Source organism: Mustela putorius, unplaced genomic scaffold, assembly GCF_011764305.1.
Source record: "Mustela putorius furo isolate JIRA1106 unplaced genomic scaffold, ASM1176430v1.1 tig00000876_pilon_pilon_pilon, whole genome shotgun sequence".
Taxonomy (NCBI): Eukaryota; Metazoa; Chordata; class Mammalia; order Carnivora; family Mustelidae; genus Mustela; species Mustela putorius.
The window spans coordinates 7,213,596-7,236,031 of record NW_025421506.1 but is presented as its reverse complement, the minus strand read 5'-3'; positions in this window follow the sequence as shown (position 1 = coordinate 7,236,031).

The following is a 22,436-nucleotide window of genomic DNA, read 5'->3' as shown; positions in this document are numbered from 1 at the left end:
GTAAGTATATCAGGTGTTCACCCCTGTAATCTTCTAGCTGACTGGGAGCTGTGGCTCACTGCCCCTGCCCAGCATCACAAGACGGCACCATACCACATGTCACTGGCCCTTTTTATAAAGACCCAAATTCAAAATTCAAAGTACAGTTTCTACTGAATCACTTTCACTTTCACATCATTGCCAAATATATCATAAGTTGAATCATTGTAAATCAGGAGCCATCTTATTTGAAAGTTAAATCACAGTCACCCATATACACACACAAAAAAGGCCTTCATGTAGGGCAATCTATGGATCTTAAACAACATAGCATGACATATCAACGGCATGGATGTGAAGGGGACAATTGCTTTGCGTCAGTACTCTGAGCAGTAACATACATGGCCTTACTCACCTAGCAGAACTCCAGAGCTAGCTGATGGCAAGGAATTTTACAAATGTTTGCTGAACAGATTAAGCACTATTATTTTTAAATTAGTGTGCATGTCTGTTTTCTAAAGATATGTTGATTTATTTTATTGACTTATTACAAAACCAAATAATTTCCTCTTATTAAAGTGGCAGGTAAATAGAATTCTTTTTAATTTAAATCAAATGGCTTTTTAGGGAAAATATACTGAAAATTCTGAAACTTGTATTACTTATGAATCTTTTATTGGAATCCTTATCAAGTTGTATTTTTCAAGTTTTTCCTAAATAACCTTCAATGTATTGAAAATATTTTTTTGGATTTTATTCAAGGCTATTAACACACAATTTCACTTTGTTAAATATAGTGCTAAAGTTTCAACCAAATGTTGTGTCTTTTTTTTTTCCATTACCACATCCTCCATCTACTGACTGGATTCTCTCCCCAACTAGCACATATATACCATTCTCTAATTTTAGGATAAGTAAGGGTCATCTTTTGTCTTTATTCTATTCCTCATATGCTTCTGAACTTGTTGAATTTTAATATAGTCACACCATAAGCATCACATATTTGATTCCCCTTTAAATAGTAAACAGTGCACAACCAGAGCATACCTTCAAAGCTATCAATATACTTACTCTGTTATATTATTTTTGTATTTTTGTAAATTAAAACAATTAAATTATAGAACAAGAGTTTCAGGTGGTAGCTGTTGTAAGTTTTACCCAAACTGACTTTTGTCAAACTCGTTTTTGTCATCATATATGTCAAGTAGTTTTCTCAGGTTTATTTTTAGAATATCCTTGTATAATGAATATTTACACTGATATCTAGTATAAAAATCTTGCAATTTATTTTAGAAACATTAAGATATTGAAAATCAATCTATTTCTTTAATTCATTGAAGACATTTTTGGCTTGTTTCCAGTACTTTCTTACTGGTTAAAAAATGAATTTGAAGTAGTCTGAATTTCATTATTATATGGCACTTTCCCTTGAATGAATACAAAGACGATATTCTATATTAGCTATCTGATAAGAATTTATTTTTTTAATTTTATTTATTTGTAAGAGAGAGAGTGGGAGAGAGCACAAGCAGGGGGAGCAGCAGGGTGAGGGAGAAGCAAACTCCCAGCTAAGCAGGGAATCTGTTGCAGAACTCAGTCCCAGGACCCCAAGATCATGACCTGAGCTAAAGGCTCAGGCGTTTAACTGACTGAGCCACCCAGGTGTCCCAATCTGAGAAGAGTTCTGTATGTTATTCCTATTCATATGCAGTTTAAAGTCTAGGTAATTAACTGAATATTTTAGTGGCTATTACATAGATAGCACTATGTTCCAGGCAGAGAGTAAGATAGAAATATTAAATCAACCATATTCTAGGCATTCTAAATGAAAATAATTAATCAATCATAATAAATTCTTCTATTTATGGAATATCAACTTATAAGCTTTCCTCCATATGAACAATGCCAAATACCAGAATAAAGGGTCATCTAATACACATAACGGATAGAATTAAAGAATTCTGGTAAGCCATTTAATTTTGAAAAATGTTGCTGAGTTGTGGTTTTCAGTTACATAATATGTGGTTTTCAGTTACATAATATCTGATAAGTGCAGAAGTAACATGAGTGTCAAAATGAGATGAGAAATGGTATATAATTAAGATATTTTTAAAAGTACAGATAAATACAAATTTGTAAGCATAGCATTATTGAGGAATAAAAAATAAATGATAGCTACACACTCTAAAGTGAATAAATCTTGGAAAGGTAATAGAGAAGTAAAAAACAAGGACAGTGCAAAAAGTATGGTACATTTTTATGAAGTTCAAATCAATTCTGTGAAACCATAGATGGACTTAAAGATATTATTATGTATCAAATATTGTAAAAATTAAGCAAGGAAATAGCAAACATAAAATAACCAAAGCATACAAACTTGGGTAGATACAATAGGTGTGATCATGTTCTACTTCATAAAGAGATGAGTTAATAGATAAATAAAAGAAACTAGACTTTTTAGAAGTTAATAAAACTTCGCCTGTTATTTCTTAGTAATATAAAATATATGGTTTTCTAGCAAAAACGTTTGTTTTAAAAATATTTAAAAATAAATTTTAGGCTACTCATAAGGTTATATTTACTTTTCCACTGAAGGAAAAGCTGGTTGTTGTAGTTGTAGTTGTTTGTTTGTTTTAGTCTCCTCCTAGTTTTTATTATTATAATGTGGAATGAGGAATGTTAGATTGAAAAGTGAATTATTTTATAGACAAAAATCATTACCTGATTCACCTCCTGGTACAGCAGATGGAACTCCTGAAAACATGCCCTTTTGCCTTACGGAAGAGTAACAGTTATGCTTAATTCTGAAACATACTTGGTGGTGGCCCTAAATAGTGACACCATAGTAAACATTTTGAATATTTGCAATTAATTTTTATAGTCATAGGGCTCCAAAAGGCACTGCTGGTATCTTAGCAGGTATTTCAATAAAGCTAAAAGTTGCGTGACTGTTTAAAAATATTAACAAGGAACAAAACATGGCAGAAGTATTGCCCTCAGATATTATTTTTTTCCATATGCTCCTGATTCCAGACATGACAAGTTATTATTTTTTTATAAAAGATTTTATTTATTTATTTGACAGAGATCACAAATAGGCAGAGTCAGAGAGAGAGAGAGTAGGAAGCAGGCTCCCTGCTGAGCTGAGAGCCCAATGTGGGACTCGATCCCAGGACCCTGGGATCATGACCTGAGCTGAAGGCAGAGGCTTTAACCCACTGAGACACCCAGGCGCCCCCATGACAAGTTATTTTAAATACATATATGTACAATGTATTTTCCAGTTATAAGAAAAATGGTTCTGTTATTTTTAACCTTTTTTTAGAATTACATAATTTTTTAAATTAAAATTTTATTTTTTAATGTTTTACTTTTCAATATACTTCTTAGAATATAAAACCTATTCCATTTTGTAAGAAGTTTACCACTTAAAAAGTGGTAATTTTCTCATTGTATCTTCCCCTCACATTGCTTTATTTTGAATAAAAAATTCACAATAAACATAACTGGTGCTTTCCTTCTGATGGTCCCTCTGTTGGTCATATTGTATATGAGCCATGACAATTAGTTTTACAAAATTTATTGATGTTTGTTGATATGTTTTATCATAACTAATTTTCCCTCCCTTGTCTAGATTCCCCAGCTTTCAGACAGGTGGACACTTCAATAAACCATACCCAAGGGATGTATCAAGTACTTCTTAGACATTCTCTCAGATCCTTGAGGTCTCATTTTGCCAAGGGATTTGCAATAGGTTCTGCCAGAGGCATCACTGTGACAACTGATGTCCATGGTCTATCTCCTGCTAAGCTCAAGAGGTCACTGGTTTCCAAGTTTATCTATACAATTAATGCATTCCAGCAAGTTCTTTTTTTTAATATTAACAAACTTCTTTTAAAGTTTATATGGAGAGGCAAAGACTCACAATAGTCAACATAGTGTTGAAGGAGAACAAAGTCTGAGGACTGACTTCAAAGTTTACCATAATGATGGGGCACCTGGGTGGCTTAGTGGGTTAAGCCTCTGCCATTGGCTCAGGTCATGATCCCAGGGGCCTGGGATCGAGTCCCACATAGGGCTCTCTGCTCAGCAGGGAGCCTGCTTCTCCTCATCTCTCTCTCTGTCTTTCTCTCTGCCTATTTGTGATCTCTCTCTCTGTCAAATAAATAAATAAAATCTTAAAAAAAAAGTTTACCATAAAGATAATTGTAAGCAAGATATTGTAATACCACAGAAAGACTAGATTAAAGGAACAGAAAGTATATTATCAATCATATTTTATATTTAATATAAAAGCAAAATCAATACAAGAGAGCAAAATACAATCTTTTAAACAAATGGTTCTGGAGTAATGGTGAAGCTAAATGTAAAAATATAAAATAAAAATAAAATAAAATAATAAAATAAAATAAATCCAGGCAGATATCATACACTCTTCACAAAAATGAACTCAGATTGGATTATAAACCTAAACATGAAAAATGCAGAAGGTAATATAGAAGAAAATTTAAATGACCTTGGTTTTGTCGATAACTTTAGCTACAAAAGCACAGGCACTGAATATAAAAATGTCTACTCTGTGAAACACAATGCCAAGAGAATGAAAAGGCAAAGCACAGACTATGAGAAAAAATTTGCAAAATACAACATCTGGCAAAGGACTGTTAATCAAAAATACACAAAGACCCCTTAAAACTCAACAATGGGGGAAAAACCTGATTAAAAATGAGGCAAAGACCTTAGCAGATACCTCACAAAAGAAAATATTACAGAAGGCAAATAAGCATATAAAAGGATGCTTCACATCCTATGTCATCAGGAAAATGCAAATTAAAACAGAAAAGACACATCAGTACATACCCAGAATCCAGAACACTGACAACAGAACACTAAGTGTTGGTGAGGATGTGGAGCAACAGGAATGTTCTTCCATGTCTATTGAGAATAAAGAATGGAAAACAACTTGGCAGTTTCTTACAAAACTAAACATAATTCTTGCCAGATGATTCAGCAGTAGCAGTTCTTGGTATTTACCCAAAGAAGATGAAAACTATACCCACAAAGATGTCTATAGTAGTTTTATTCATAACTGACAAAAGCTTGGAAGCAACCAAGATATCCTTCGATAGGTGAAAGGTCAAATAAAGTGTAGTACATGCAAACAATGGAATATTATTTAATGCTAGAGAAATGAATTACCAAGCCATGAAAGGATATGGATATAAACATTTAATAAATATTTGATTTTAGGCTTCTACCAGTCTATCAATAGTATTAGTATATTTTAACAGTGAATGCTCAGCATTCATGAATTTACCTAATAAAATATTTTGGGTTCAATATTTTAAATACTTCAACCTCTATGATTATATTCCTAATAATTTTGAATTGAGGTAAATAAATCTTATTTTTTTGTAACTTGTTTCTTATTGCAAAAGAGCTCAATGAAATTTTAGAAAATAAAAATTTACAAAAAAAAGTTTAGTTTACCATTGCCAAATAATTTAAAACTTTATCTTATATTCAAATACATATATTTTTCTAAATTGATTTATATGCTACTAAAACAAAAACTTTTAGTTATACTAGATTTCATATCATGCAATCAATGTGAGAAAGCCATCTGGCAATGATTTGTCTTAAATAGAGTTAAGATGGGTGTTATTACAATGCAAGATGGAAACATAGATAGTATAACAATTGAGTGTTACATAACTTTTCTGTTTTGTATCAAGTTATTAATCTACAAAAGGCTTTTATCGGTGACAGACTTGGGAATTTAACAAAACTTTTAAACTAGCATGTGTGACTCATTCCTAGAAAACAACACAATCAATAACACTTTATTTATATTAAATCATGACCATTTCTCCATTTGAATAAAAAAGGTAGCAACCCCAATAAGTTTATTGAACATGAAAAGTTGAAATGCTATAATGCTCCTAAGGAATTAAATGATCCAGTCATGAATTACAAAAAAGGATATAAATTACCAAAGTGTTTGTATAATTGTAACGTACAACTGCCCATTATCGTACAATAGTGTAGGCTTGTACAAGAACTCTATAAAAGAACTCCACTTCTAAACTGTGGAAAATGTGTTCCCTTTCCCCCTATATACAACTATTAAGCCATTCATTGAGCTTTTAAAATATGCACTTAATACAGGCTTTTTACTCATTTGAACAGGCAGCAGGGCTCTATTCTTATTGCTTACATCTGAAGGATAGACTTCTAGTGTAAGAGGTAAAGCCCATAAAGGAGCCCAATAATAACAACAAAATAGTGAGCCCTTACAATCTGCCAGCTACCTTTCTGAGAATACTTCAATTAATAAAACATAAATTACCTGACCACAAAGAGCTTACATTCTTTTGAAATATAATAGTGAAATAAACCAATAATAGAGGGGCACCTCGGTGGCTCAGTCCATTGAGAGACTGCCTTTGGCTTGGGTCATGATCTCAGGGTCCTGGGATGTAACTCCCCAGCAGGTTTTCTAGGCAGTGGGGTGTTTTCTTCTTCCTCTGTGCTCCCTCCCAATTCTCTCTCCCTCTGTCTCAAATAAGAAAATAAACCAGTAATAGAATAATGATTGATGGTTGATGGTGATAAGTGTTACAAAGAAATACAAGAAAGGTAAAAGCCACTGGAGAATGCTGGGATGAAAGTTAATTTTATTTTGTGTTGGGTGGTTATATATCTGATTTATGAGATGTTCTTTGCACAAAGACCCAGGAAGTGAAGGAGGGTGTTATACAAATATTAAAGGAAAAGTTTGCTCTAGGCAGAGCAAGTAAGTATATAGACTTTGTGTGAACAGCTTGTCTGTTACTTTTGAGGAAAAGCAAGGAGGCCAGTGAGGAGTTCATAGTGCTGGAGAGAGGAAGAACGTATTGATGTATGACCTTCTAGTACATTGGAATGCCTTTAGTTTTTATTTAATATGAAAGGGGACGATACCAAAAGATTTTCAGTAGCAGAATAAAATCATCTGACTTAATTTTTAGGTTAAGTTGCTGTACCTAAATAAATTTGCAGGGAGAAAGGAGTGCAGTATGTGTGGAAGTGGGGTTATCAATCAAGTCAATAATTCCGGAACATATGATGGTGTTTTTAGCATGCTGGGTGGTAATAGAAGTGGTGAGATATGGTTTTTATTTTGTATATATTTTGATGGTGAATATTCTGGTGAACAGGATGGAGTATGTGCAGGACAGACAATATCAACATTTATTTTACCTGCACAAACAGAAGGGTGGAGTCTTCATTCCCTGATATGGAGAGAACTCTGAGTTCAAATGTTCTTTCTGATTAAATGGCATAGTGATGATGAGGATTTAGTCAGACAGTGAAAGAAAACAGTAAGCATAGTGTTAAGCTGAAAGACATTATAATACATTTGAACATCAAAAACCGTTGTGTTGGATCATCTGTTTATGTGAGTAAATAAATAAATAAAGCTTCCTGAGGTTCTGATAGAGGTAAAGAAGACTACTATATGATCCAAAGGGGCACGTGCACCAAATGTTTATAGCAGCAATGTCCACAATAGCCAAACTATGGAAAGAACCTAGATGTCCATCAACAAATGAATAGTATTTCATTAGATATATATATATATATCTAATGAAATGAAAAGAAATGAAATCTTGCCATCTGCGATAACATGGATGGAACTAGAGGGTATTATGCTTAGCAAAATAAGTCAATCTATCATATGATCTCCCTTATATGAGGAAATGGAGGTGCAACGTGGGGGGTTTGGGGGACAGGAAAAGAGTAAATGAAACAAGATGGGATCGGGAGGGAGACAAACCATAAGAGACTCAATCTCACAAAACAAACTGGGAGTTGCCAGGGGGGTGGGGAGGGTAGGGAGAGGGTGGTGGGGTTATGAACATTGGAGAGGGTATGTGCTGTGGTGAGTGCTGTGAAGTGTGTAAACCTGGCGATTCACACACCTGTACCCCTGGGGCTAATAATACATTATATTTTAATTAAAAAAAAGAAGAAGAAGAAGACTACTATAAATCCAATGCTATGGATTTCAGCAAAGAGTGTCTAATCAGGCATATTTTATTAAAGTAACCAAGTAAAATGATGGTCGAAAATTAGAATAACAGAAAACATAAAAATCAGAGATTTTAAAAAGAGATATGGGACAGTGTAGAGAATATAGTCAATGATATTACAATAGTGTTTTATGGTGACAGATGGTGGCTATATTTGTAGTGATCATAGAATAATGTATGGAGATATTGAAAACCTGAAACCGATGTAACACTGAATATCAACTATACTCAAATAAAAAAATAGTAAAAACAAAACATTTTAAATTAAAAAGATAAAAAGAGGGACAAGAATTGGAAACGTGAATTTCAAAAAGAGTAAAGATGAGGCTAAGACATACTCTGCACCTTGAGGAAAACACCATTTGGAAAATTCTTCCCATTTTGAGAAAACTCAAATGAATCAATACCATAAAAGAACCCATTTTAACTGAGAGATGTAATGAATTCTCAAGAAAAAATTTTATGACACGATAATTCTTCCCTATGAAACAGCATACAGAAAACAGGGGAAACACCTGGAAGCAAAATAAACTATACTGAAAATAAGAATTAGGAAAAAGATAAATGATGAAAGATAAGAAAATTAGACATGTGACAGAGACCTTGTGAAGAGAATTTTTAGCTTGTGGTTTAATGTTTTTGAGGATAATCTAGAGTTCATAACTGCCTTGCGACAGGCTGGTTGTAGGCAGTTTAGGCAGACCCCTAAGACAGGCCTACTTTGGGCAGGTGTTGTTGGAGGAGGCCATTGAGCTGGACAAAGACAAATCCAACCATTTGACTAAAATGTCTGTGAAGATGTTGAAGTCAGATGCAACAGAGAAAGACCTGTCAACCCTAATCTCAGAAATGGAGATGATGAAGATGATTGGAAAGCACAAGGACACCATCAACCTGCTGGGTCCCGCACATAGGACAGTCCTTTGTACACTATCATGGAGTATGCCTCCAAAGACAACATACAGGAGTACCTGGAGGCTCAGAGGCCTCCCGACCTGGAGTACTGTTACAATATCAGCCACAATGCAGCAGAGCAACTCTCCTCCAAGGACCTGGTATCCTGTGCCTACCAGGTAGCCTGAGGCATGGAGTACCTTGCCTCCAAGAAGTGCATACACCAAGACCTGACCACCAGGGAAGTGCTGGTGACAAAGGACAACATGATGAAGATCTCAGACTTCAGCCTTGCCAGAGATATCACCACATCAATTACTATAAAAAGACAACCAACATGGACTGCCTGTGAAGTGGATGGTCCCTAAGTCCATGTTTGACCAGATCTACATCCACCAGAGTGACTTCTGGTCTTTTGGGGTGATCCTGTGCGAAATCTTCACTCTGGAAGCCTCCCATACCCTGGAGTGCCTGTGGAGGTGGTTTTCAAGCTGCTGAAGGAGTCATTTGATGGATAAGCCAATAAGTGCACCAGAGAGTTATACACAATAATGAGGGGTGGCTGGCATGTGGTACCTTCAAGCTGCTGGTAGAAGACCTGGATCATACTGTGGCCTTGACCTCCAACCAGGAGTACCTGGACCTGTCCTTGGCCCTGGAACAATACTGTCTATGCTTTCCCAACACCCAAAGCTCCACCTGCTCCTCAGAGAAGAATTCCACCTTCTCTCATGAGCCATTGCCCAGGGAGGCCTATCTGCCCTGACACCCAGCCCAGCTTGCCAATGGTGGACTCGAATGACTAGTATCCCTATTACTCCTGTCCAGATTCCATCATAAGCTGTAACCCTTACCCCCCACCCTCCCTGCAAGACTCACTGCCTTCTCCTTTGTCCCTTTCCTACTGGCAGGAGCCAACTGCCTACCTGAGGCCTTCACCCCTTGAAGTTCGCCTCTCTTCCCCTTCCTCTTCCTCCTCCTTTCAACCTGCTCATGAAAGAAAGGAACAGAGAGGCAGGTACTTGCTCGTGGCTACTTCCTTCCCTCCCATATGTTGGACCAAGACCCCTCCCTGGCATCTGGTACTGCCTGGACGTCGAGGGAGTGGGAGATGAGGCATGCCAGTGAAAGCTGTCGGAGCTTTCCTGTTTTGGTTTTGTCTGCTTAGCATAACATGTAAGACTGAGTTCTGGTGGCAGGGACCTAGTCCTTGGGGCTATAGCACTAGCGAGGGGAGGTCAACTGCTCTGGGCCTTGGCTAAGAGCAACCCCTGCTCCAGAGATATGGTGCCAAGGGCTTATTAATTTTGATACTAATTTGCTTTGCTGACCAAATACCTGGTATCAAAAGATGGGAAGGCAAAGACTGGAAGCAGTGTTGTGACCATGGGGTCCAGCCCCAAACTATGAAGAAAACACAAAGTGTATAAATCTGAGTAAGTATATATTTACACACCTTTTTAAATAGGTTGTTATCAAAGATTTAATCAATGGGTAATATGCTCCTCGTGGCTGGGAAGCATCAGTTGTCATATATTAAAAACAAAGAAAAGAGGTGTCTGGGTGGCTTTTCCATAAGTGTCCCTTCTTTTCAGGTCATGATCCCAGGGTCCTGGGATGGAGCCCCACCTCAGGCTTTCTGATCAGTGGGAAACCTGCTTCTCCTTTTCCCTCTGCCCTGCTTATAGTTCCTCTTCCTGTCTCTCTGTCTGTCAAATAAATAAAATATTAAAAAAAAAGAAAGAAAATGTTTTTAAAAGGTCTTTTTTTTTTTTTTTAATTTCTAGGGGTGCCAGGATGACTCAGTTGTTTAAGCAGATGTTTGCCTTTGGCTGAGGTCATGATTCCAGTGTACAGGGATCCAGCCCTGCATGGGACTACTTGCACCCCAAGGAGCTTGCTTCTTCCTCTCCCTCTGCACGTGATTCCCCCTGCTTGTGCACTTCCACTCTCTCTCTCTCTCTCTCTCGCTGTCAAATAAACAAAATAAAATCTTTTACTAAATAAATAAATAAAGTTCTAACCTATTTTCAGTTTAGGTCCCTTAACAAAAATTGTTACTGCTTCATTTAAAAAAAAAAAATATATATATATATATATATATATATATATATATATATATATATATATATAATGTAGAAAGATGCTTCCAGAGTTAAAAAGCTGTTTTGTTTCTTTGTCAGGATTAAATACAGAAGTGCTTTAAAAAGTAAAAGAAAAAAATATGCTTTGTTAACACTAATCACACTATAACTTTGGTGGTTATATCAAGATAATGAAAAGTGATTTTAAAGCAAATTTCATTATCAGACATAAAGATCAAGTCAAAATTACAGAAGAGTAAAAGGATGAATTTATCAGGGAATATAACAATTCTTGACTTTTAATACTTAATAACAGATTTGGGGAAATATAGGGAAAAACTAAGAGCAAAAATCATAACTTCTACCTTAGAAGAGAAATGGAAAAAAATTTCAACACCTTTATTTTAAGATTATATAGACATATGGTCATCAAATTGGTAAGATATGTAATACTTGAACAAAATTATCAACTAACTAGATATGCTTGATATTACAGAACACTCCCAACAACTGCAGACTACATATATCTTAAGCCATGATTTTCTTTGCAAAGGTCAACATTGATAATGTTCTAGTCATACCTCCGTGTACCAGGAAAGAAGTAGCATATTTCTTTTTTTTTTTTAATTTTTTATTTTTATAAACATATATTTTTATCCCCAGGGGTACAGGTCTGTGAATCACCAGGTTTACACACTTCACAGCACTCACCAAATCACATACCCTCCCCAATGTCCATAATCCCACCCCCTTCTCCCAAACCCCCTGCCCCCGGCAACCCTCAGTTTGTTTTGTGAGATTAAGAGTCACTTATGGTTTGTCTCCCTCCCAATCCCATCTTGTTTCATTTATTCTTCTACCCACTTAAGCCTCCATGTTGCATCACCACTTCCTCATATCAGGGAGATCATATGATAGTTGTCTTTCTCTGCTTGACTTATTTCGCTAAGCATGATACGCTCTAGTTCCATCCATGTTGTTGCAAATGGCAAGATTTCATTTCTTTTGATGGCTGCATAGTATTCCATTGTGTATATATACCACATCTTCTTGATCCATTCATCTGTTGATGGACATCTAGGTTCTTTCCATAGTTTGGCTATTGTGGACATTGCTGCTATAAACATTCGGGTGCATGTGTCCCTTTGGATCACTACATTTGTATCTTTAGGGTAAATACCCAATAGTGCAATTGCTGGGTCATAGGGCAGTTCTATTTTCAACATTTTGAGGAACCTCCATGCTGTTTTCCAGAATCCTGAAAGAAGTAGCATATTTCTTGAAAGACACAGCTATCAAAGCTCCATTGAGAAACCGTAAAGATGGAGAAGGGATTTGCAAATTATATATCTGATAATGGACATCTACTCTGATTATTAAAAAATGAATAAAAATAAAAAAACCTTACTAATAACCAAACAGAGTATCCAATTTTACATGTGAAGAAAATAATGGAAGAGACATGTCACCAAATGTATATGGATGGCTTATAAGCACATGACAAATTTCTCAACATTTAGACATTAAAGAAATACAAATTAAAATCATAATGAGACATGCTTACATATCTATTAGAATGGCTAAAATTATGAAGGCTAATTGTACTTCATCTGAGCTAGATTGAGAAGCAACAAAAAATCTAAACTATTGTTGGCATATATCATGATACAACCACTTTGGAAAATAGTTTGAAAATATTTTTAAATGCAAAATATGTAGCCATTTTACTTCTTGGCATTTAACCAAGAGAAACAAACCCTATGTTCATACAAGGATTTGTATATGAATTTCATAGCAGCTTTATTTAAGAATTGAAAACAGTGGAAATGTTCATCAATGTCCATCATAGAGCAAAGACAAATTATGATCTATTCATTAAAGAGATTACTATTCAACATCCAAATGAACTATTTACAATTGGAGATTCTCAAAGTAATGGTGCTGAGAAAAGAAAAGCCAGGCAATGAATAGTATATACTGTGTGATTCCATGACTATAAAAAATCTAGAAAATACAAATTTATATATAGTCACAGTCATCAAATATATGGGTGTGATTTTAGTGCCTTCTTCTGTGCTCCCATAGTTTCCTACACTTGGATCTCCGAGCATTTGTTACACCATGTGAAAATATGAACTCTTTTTCTTTATTCTGTCTTACTAGAATAAGAATCCTTGAAATTTTATGGACATTGAACTCTCAGTTATTAGCAGAAATTCTATCACACAGTAAGTTTCCAAATATAAAAGCCAGAGTTCTACAATGACTTCTAAGCTTTTACATGATCTTGCCACTCATTTAACCTCTGTGACCTCTTTCCTTGCTACTATTCAGTCACTCACAGTGGCCTCCTTGCTATTCCTCAGATATGCCAGGCATGATCCAACCTTATGGCCTTCAAGATAGCCAATTCCTTTGTCTGGAGTGACCTTATTGCTGATAGTTCTGGGCAAATTCATCACCTTTCCATATCTTTGTTCAATTGGCAGCTTCACTGTAACTACCCTGATCTTCCTATTAAAAATTTTAACTCCCCATCCCCTGCCTAGCAACCTTGATTTTTCTCACCCTGATCTAATTTTTCTTTGTCCCCATTGTACTCATCATTTTTGAATGCACTATGCAATTTTTACTAAGGTTTATGGCTTTTAATTGTCTCACCCTTTAAAATAAAAGTTCTACAAAGCCAAGTATTTCATTTACCAGTGGAGTCTGAAGTAATATCTGCCATATAATAGGTTCAATAGACAATTGGTAAATTTCAGAATAAATTAATGTTGAGAGTATACTGAATTTCATAAGTCATTTCAATATTTTTTTCCAAAAAATAAACTACGTGAAACATACCTTATGATTTGGTGAGTGCTGTGAAGTGTGTAAACCTGGTGATTCACAGACCTGTACCCCTGGGGATAAAAATATATGTTTATAAAAAAAAAAAAAGAATAAAAATATGAAACAAAAACAAAACAAAACAAAAAAAATTTACTTTCAAAATATTTTATAGCATATAATGGACAATATAAATAAGCCTTAAAGAAACAATCATATAAATAAACATTTCATACCTACTTAAAAACTGCATAATACCACACTCCTAGATCCTCTCTGAATGCTCTAAAATAACCCTTCAAAGGAAATACATTTTTAAAAATAACATATTTTTGTCAGATAATTTAATAAAATAAAAGTTTCATTCATCTATGCAGATCATAATAAATGTTTTTAATAAGATGAAATTATAACTCTGAAGTGTGCTAAAATGAAACCACCTGCTAAGGGTGAGAGAACAAAAATAAACATTATTTTTCCAAATAAGAGGAATTTATTACCTTTGAATCAAAGCATGTGGATTTGTTCAAACTGGCTATAAAGGAATATGGAGACACAAACCATAGAAAGTCATATTTTAGATTTCTAAAAGACTTCGAAGTGAAGAGTATACATTTTTTTTTAAAGATTTTACTTATTTATTTGACAGAGAGAAATCACAAGTAGACTGAGAGGCAGGCAGACAGAGGGGGAAGCAGGCTCCCTGCTGAGCAGAGAGCCTGATGCGGGACTCGATCCCAGGACCCCGAAATCATGACCCGAGCCGAAGGCAGTGGCTTAACCCACTGAGCCACCCAGGTGCCCCGAGTATACATTTTTTAAATGCTACATAATGCTACATAATGACAAGATGACAGGTTGTGACAAATAGCATTTTAAAAGCTCTACTCATGATGGAACGGAAGGTGTCATTTCCCTATAATTTTATATATGTCATTAATTTACTATATCTGGATACAACATATTACCAAACAGATGTTCATCAAAGACTAAATCATTTTTAATGGAACATAATAATTTGAACCTATATCTATTAATCATTTTTTCGATCTAACATTTATAGTCTCGCTAAATATTTTATCCATTGTCGACAAAATTAAAAAAATATATAGGATAAAAAGTCGTATTTGGAAAAGTAGGTTTTTTCCAAATTTGCATTTAAATGAAAATATTTGCTGATATTTTTAAAACTTTAAATGTAATTTTATATATATCTGACCTATCAGATGATATAAAATTTTGGAGAAAATATGACATATTTTTTTGATCTTGGTTGAAGGTATTAATAAAGAGCAACTGTTTGTATTATTTGTATTGTGATATCTTAGTTAATAAACATGAATAACTGGTATAAAACATTTTTTTTTTATTTTATTTATTTATTTGACAGAGATCACAGGTAGGCAGAGAGGCAGGCAGAGAGAGAGGAATGGAAGCAGGCTCCCTGCTGAGAAGAGAGCCCATTGTGGGACTCAATCCCAGGAACCTGGAATCATGACCTGAGCCGTAGGCAGAGATTTTAACCCACTGAACCACCCAGGAGCCCTAAAATATGTTTTTTTTTATATAGAATTATAGCTCTTGCCAAAATATGGAACTAGCTGGAACGGAATGCCTCCTTCAAAGTCAGCTCTGGAGAAATTATGCAAGTGTAATATAGAACTATTTCAGATATTAACCAAAAACAAAGAAATGATGATAAATTCCTTAAAAGACTCAAAGTTGCTCTTGACTGGTATGTTTCAAGCTCTATTCCTGGTTTGAGGACAGGTTTTAACAGGCCTGTCACTGTAGAAATCAGCTGGATGTTTAGAGGCTATCAGAACTGTGCAAAATCCTTGAAGGGGTAAAGACTTGAAAATTCTTTAGAGAGATTAACTCCTTAAGGCATTATTCCTCCACACATTTTCCTCCAAACAATTAAGGCTGATGGATGAGGGGCACCTGAGTGGCTCTCTCATCACGTGGGTGGTGGGTTAAGCCTCTGCCTTCATCTCAAGTCATGGTCTCAGGGTCCTGGGATCCAGCCCCACACTGGGCTCTGCTCAAAAGGAAGCCTGCTTCCCTTCCTGCTTGCCTGCCTCTCTGCTTACTTGTGATCTCTCTCTCTCTCTCTCTGTCCAATAAATAAATAAAATCTTTTAAAAAAGGCTGATGGATGATAAATTATGAAAACTGCTCCCTCCAAATGATGCTTCTTCATAAGGATTTAAGAATTTAAAATTGTAAGAATTTAAAATTGAAACTTGATCGTAGGATTTACCTTATAGAATAACATCAAGTGAAGCCAGTTATTATTAGATCTGAAGTATTTGTGATTCTGAATTCTTGGCCTGGTTAGTAAATTTATTTTTAAACTCTCCCATGGAGTGGTGATTGGCCTTCAGTCTTTCACTGATGCACATCATTGGGTCAAATGTGATGTGTGCCCAGAACTATATATAATCTTCTTTGTATTTCATTGGAGATGGCATTGCTGAGTTTTGTTCAATTGGATTTGGACAGATGTTTTTTTTTTTTTTTTTTTTAATTTTTTATTTTTTATAAACATATATTTTTATCCCCAGGGGTACAGGTCTGTGAATCACCAGGTTTACACACTTCACAGCACTCACCAAATCACATACCCTCCCCAATGTCCATAATCCCACCCCCTTCTCCCAAACCCCCTCCCGCCCGGCAACCCTCAGTTTGTTTTGTGAGATTAAGAGTCACTTATGGTTTGTCTCCCTCCCAATCCCATCTTGTTTCATTTATTCTTCTACCCACTTAAGCCTCCATGTTGCATCACCACTTCCTCATATCAGGGAGATCATATGATAGTTGTCTTTCTCTGCTTGACTTATTTCGCTAAGCATGATACGCTCTAGTTCCATCCATGTTGTTGCAAATGGCAAGATTTCATTTCTTTTGATGGCTGCATAGTATTCCATTGTGTATATATACCACATCTTCTTGATCCATTCATCTGTTGATGGACATCTAGGTTCTTTCCATAGTTTGGCTATTGTGGACATTGCTGCTATAAACATTCGGGTGCATGTGTCCCTTTGGATCACTACATTTGTATCTTTAGGGTAAATACCCAATAGTGCAATTGCTGGGTCATAGGGCAGTTCTATTTTCAACATTTTGAGGAACCTCCATGCTGTTTTCCAGAGTGGCTGCACCAGCTTGCATTCCCACCAACAGTGTAGGAGGGTTCCCCTTTCTCCGCATCCTCGCCAGCATCTGTCATTTCCTGACTTGTTGATTTTAGCCATTCAGACTGGTGTGAGGTGATATCTCATTGTGGTTTTGATTTGTATTTCCCTGATGCCGAGTGATATGGAGCACTTTTTCATGTGTCTGTTCGCCATCTGGATGTCTTCTTTGCAGAAATGTCTGTTCATGTCTTCTGCCCATTTCTTGATTGGATTATTTGTTCTTTGGGTATTGAGTTTGCTAAGTTCTTTATAGATTCTGGACACTAGTCCTTTATCTGATATGTCGTTTGCAAATATCTTCTCCCATTCTGTCAGTTGTCTTTTGATTTTGTTAACTGTTTCCTTTGCTGTGCAAAAGCTTTTGATCTTGATGAAATCCCAGTAGTTCATTTTTTCCCTTGCTTCCCTTGCCTTTTGCGTTGTTCCTAGGAAGATGTTGCTGCGGCAGAGGTCGAAGAGGTTGCTGCCCGTGTTCTCCTCAAGGATTTTGATGGATTCCTTTCGTACATTGAGGTCCTTCATCCATTTTGAGTCTATTTTTGTGTGTGGTGTAAGGAAATGGTCCAATTTCATTTTTCTGCATGTGGCTGTCCAATTTTCCCAGCACCATTTATTGAAAAGGCTGTCTTTTTTCCATTGGACATTCTTTCCTGCTTTGTCGAAGATTAGTTGACCATAGATTTGAGGGTCTATTTTCTGGGCTCTCTATTCTGTTCCATTGATCTATGTGTCTGTTTTTTGTGCCAGTACCATGCTGTCTTGATGATGACAGCTTTGTAATAGAGCTTGAAGTCCGGAATTGTGATGCCACCAACGTTGGCTTTCTTTTTTCAATATCCCTTTGGCTATTCGAGGTCTTTTCTGGTTCCATATAAATTTTAGAATTATTTGTTCCATTTCTTTGAAAAAGATGGATGGTACTTTGATAGGAATTGCATTAAATGTGTAGATTGCTTTAGGTAGCATAGACATTTTCACAATATTTATTCTTCCAATCCAGGAGCATGGAACATTTTTCCATTTCTTTGTGTCTTCCTCAATTTCTTTCATGAGTACTTTATAGTTTTCTGAGTATAGAATCTGTGTCTCTTTGGTTAGGTTTATTCCTAGGTATCTTATGGTTTTGGATGCAATTGTAAATGGGATTGACTCCTTAATATCTCTTTCTTCTTCTGTCTTGCTGTTGGTGTAGAGAAATGCAACTGATTTCTGTGCATTGATTTTATATCCTGACACTTTACTGAATTCCTGTATAAGTTCTAGCAGTTTTGGAGTGGAGTCTTTTGGGTTTTCCACATATAGTATCATATCATCTGCGAAGAGTGATAATTTGACTTCTTCTTTGCCGATTTGGATGCCTTTAATTTCCTTTTGTTGTCTGATTGCTGAGGCTAGGACCTCTAGTACTATGTTGAATAGCAGTGGTGATAATGGACATCCCTGCCGTGTTCCTGACCTTAGCGGAAAAGCTTTCAGTTTTTCTCCATTGAGAATGATATTTGCGGTGGGTTTTTCATAGATGGCTTTGATGATATTGAGGTATGTGCCCTCTATCCCTACACTTTGAAGAGTTTTGATCAGGAAGGGATGTTGTACTTTGTCAAATGCTTTTTCAGCATCTATTGAGAGTATCATATGGTTCTTGTTCTTTCTTTTATTGATGTGTTGTATCACATTGACTGATTTGCGGATGTTGAAACCACCTTGCAGCCCTGGAATAAATCCCACCTGGTCGTGGTGAATAATCTTTTTAATGTACTGTTGAATCCTATTGGCTAGTATTTTGTTGAGTATTTTCGCATCTGTGTTCATCAAGGATATCGGTCTATAGCTCTCTTTTTGGTGGGATCCTTGTCTGGTTTTGGGATCAAGGTGATGCTGGCCTCATAAAATGAGTTTGGAAGTTTTCCTTCCATTTCTATTTTTTGGAACAGTTTCAGGAGAATAGGAATTAGTTCTTCTTTAAATGTTTGGTAGAATTCCCCCGGGAAGCCGTCTGGCCCTGGGCTTTTGTTTGTTTGGAGATTTTTAATGACTGTTTCTATCTCCTTACTGGTTATGGGTCTGTTCAGGCTTTCTATTTCTTCCTGGTTCAGTTGTGGTAGTTTATATGTTTCTAGGAATGCATCCATTTCTTCCAGATTGTCAAATTTATTGCCGTAGAGTTGCTCATAGTATGTTCTTATAATAGTTTGTATTTCTTTGGTGTTAGTTGTGATCTCTCCTCTTTCATTCATGATTTTATTTATTTGGGTCCTTTCTCTTCTCTTTTTGATAAGTCGGGCCAGGGGTTTATCAATCTTATTAATTCTTTCAAAGAACCAGCTCCTAGTTTCGTTGATTTGTTCTATTGTTTTTTTGGTTTCTATTTCATTGATTTCTGCTCTCATCTTTATGATTTCTCTTCTCCTGCTGGGCTTAGGGTTTCTTTCTTGTTCTTTCTCCAGCTCCTTTAGGTGTAGGGTTAGGTTGTGTACCTGAGACCTTTCTTGTTTCTTGAGAAAGGCTTGTACCGCTATATATTTTCCTCTCAGGACTGCCTTTGTTGTGTCCCACAGATTTTGAACCGTTGTATTTTCATTATCATTTGTTTCCATGATTTTTTTTCAATTCTTCTTTAATTTCCCGGTTGACCCATTCATTCTTTAGAAGGATACTGTTTAGTCTCCATGTATTTGGGTTCTTTCCAAACTTCCTTTTGTGGTTGAGTTCTAGCTTTAGAGCATTGTGGTCTGAAAATATGCAGGGAATGATCCCAATCTTTTGATACCGGTTGAGTCCTGATTTAGGACCGAGGATGTGATCTATTCTGGAGAATGTTCCATGTGCACTAGAGAAGAATGTGTATTCTGTTGCTTTGGGATGAAATATTCTGAATATATCTGTGATGTCCATCTGGTCCAGTGTGTCGTTTAAGGCCTTTATTTCCTTGCTGATCTTTTGCTTGGATGACCTGTCCATTTCAGTGAGGGGAGTGTTAAAGTCCCCTACTATCATTGTATTATTGTTGATGTGTTTTTCTTTGATTTTGTTATTAATTGGTTTATATAGTTGGCTGCTCCCACATTGGGGGCATAGATATTTAAAATTGTTAAATCTTCTTGTTGGACAGACCCTTTGAGTATGATATAGTGTCCTTCCTCATCTCTTATTATAGTCTTTGGCTTAAAATCTAATTGATCTGATATAAGGATTGCCACTCCTGCTTTCTTCTGATGTCCATTAGCATGGTAAATTCTTTTCCACCCCCTCACTTTAAATCTGGAGGTGTCTTCGGGCTTAAAATGTGTTTTCTTGGAGGCAACATATAGATGGGTTTTGTTTTTTTATCCATTCTGATACCCTGTGTCTTTTGACAGGGGCATTTAGCCCATTCACATTCAGGGTAACTATTGAGAGATATGAATTTAGTGCCATTGTATTGCCTGTAAGGTGACTGTTACTGTATATGGTCTCTGTTCCTTTCTGATCTACCACTTGTAGGCTCTCTCTTTGCTTAGAGGACCCCTTTCAATATTTCCTGTAGAGCTGGTTTGGTATTTGCAAATTCTTTCAGTTGTTGTTTGTCCTGGAAGCTTTTAATCTCTCCTTCTATTTTCAATGATAGCCTAGCTGGATATAGTATTCTTGGCTGCATGTTTTTCTCGTTTAGTGCTCTGAAAATATCATGCCAGCTCTTTCTGGCCTGCCAGGTCTCTGTGGATAAGTCAGCTGCCAATCTAATATTTTTACCATTGTATGTTACAGACTTCTTTTCCCGGGCTGCTTTCAGGATTTTCTCTTTGTCATTGAGACTTGTAAATTTTTACTATTAGGTGACGGGGTGTGGGCCTATTCTTATTGATTTTGAGGGGCATTCTCTGAACCTCCTGAATTTTGATGCTCGTTCCCTTTGCCATATTGGGGAAATTCTCCCCAATAATTCTCTCCAGTATACCTTCTGCTCCCCTCTCACTTTCTTCTTCTTCTGGAATCCCAATTATTCTAATGTTGTTTCGTCTTATGGTGTCACTTATCTCTCGAATTCTCCCCTCGTGGTCCAGTAGCTGTTTGTCCCTCTTTTGCTCAGCTTCTTTATTCTCTGTCATTTGGTCTTCTATATCACTAATTCTTTCTTCTGCCTCATTTATCCTAGCAGTTAGAGCCTCCATTTTTGATTGCACCTCATTAATAGCTTTTTTTGATTTCACCTTGGTTAGATTTTTTAGTTCTTTTATTTCTCCAGAAAGGGCTTTTATATCTCTCGAGAGGGTTTTCTCTAATATCTTCCATGCCTTTTTCGAGCCCGGCTAGAACCTTGAGAATTGTCATTCTGAACTCTAGATCTGACATATTACCAATGTCTGTATTGATTAGGTCCCTAGCCTTCGGTACTGCCTCTTGTTCTTTTTTTTGTGTTGAATTTTTACGTCTTGTCATTTTGTCCAGATAAGAGTAAATGAAGGGGCAAGTAAAATACTAAAAGGGTGGCAACAACCCCAGGAAAATATGCTTTAACCAAATTAGAGGAGATCCAAAATCGTGAGTGGGGAGAAAGGGGATAAAAAGAGGTTCAAAAAGGAAGAAAGAAAAAAAAACAAAAAAAAAAAAAAAAAAAAAAAAGAAAGAGAAAGAAAAATTTTTTAAAAAAGAAAACACCTAAGAAAAATGTAAAAAAGAAAAAATATATATATTAGATAAACTAGTATAAAATCGTTAAAAAAGAAAAAGGTAACAGTTAAAAAAAAAAAATTTTACCCGAAGGCGAGAAAAAAAAAAATGAAAAAGAAAAAATTAAATTAACTGCAAGACTAAAAAAAATCACAGGAAAAAAGCCATGAGTTCCGTGCTTGGCTTTCTCCTCCTCTGGAATTCTGCTGCTCTCCTTGGTATTGAAACCGCACTCCTTGGTAGGTGAACTTGGTCTTGGCTGGATTTCTTGTTGATCTTCTGGGGGAGGGGCCTGTTTTTTTAGTGATTCTCAAGTGTCTTTGCCCCAGGCGGAATTACACCGCCCTTACCCGGGGCCGGGGTGAGTAATCCACTCGGGTTTGCTTTCAGGAGCTTTTGTTCCCTGAGCGCTTTCCGTAGAGTTCCAGAGGACGGGAATACAAATGGCGGCCTCCTGGTCTCCGGCCCGGAGGAGCCGAGAGCCCAGGGCCCCACTCCTCAGTGCGCCCCTCAGAGAACAGCGCCCAGTTACTCCCGTCTGCCTGACCTCCGGCCGCGCTCCGAGCTCACCGAGCCTGCGACCGGTTCAAGGTAACACGGAGCTGTGAGCTTACTGTCGGCTCTGTCTCTGTAGCCGGCTTTCCCGTTCCAATACCCGCAAGCTCTGCGACACTCAGACACCCCCGATCCTTCTGTGACCCTGCGGGACCTGAGGC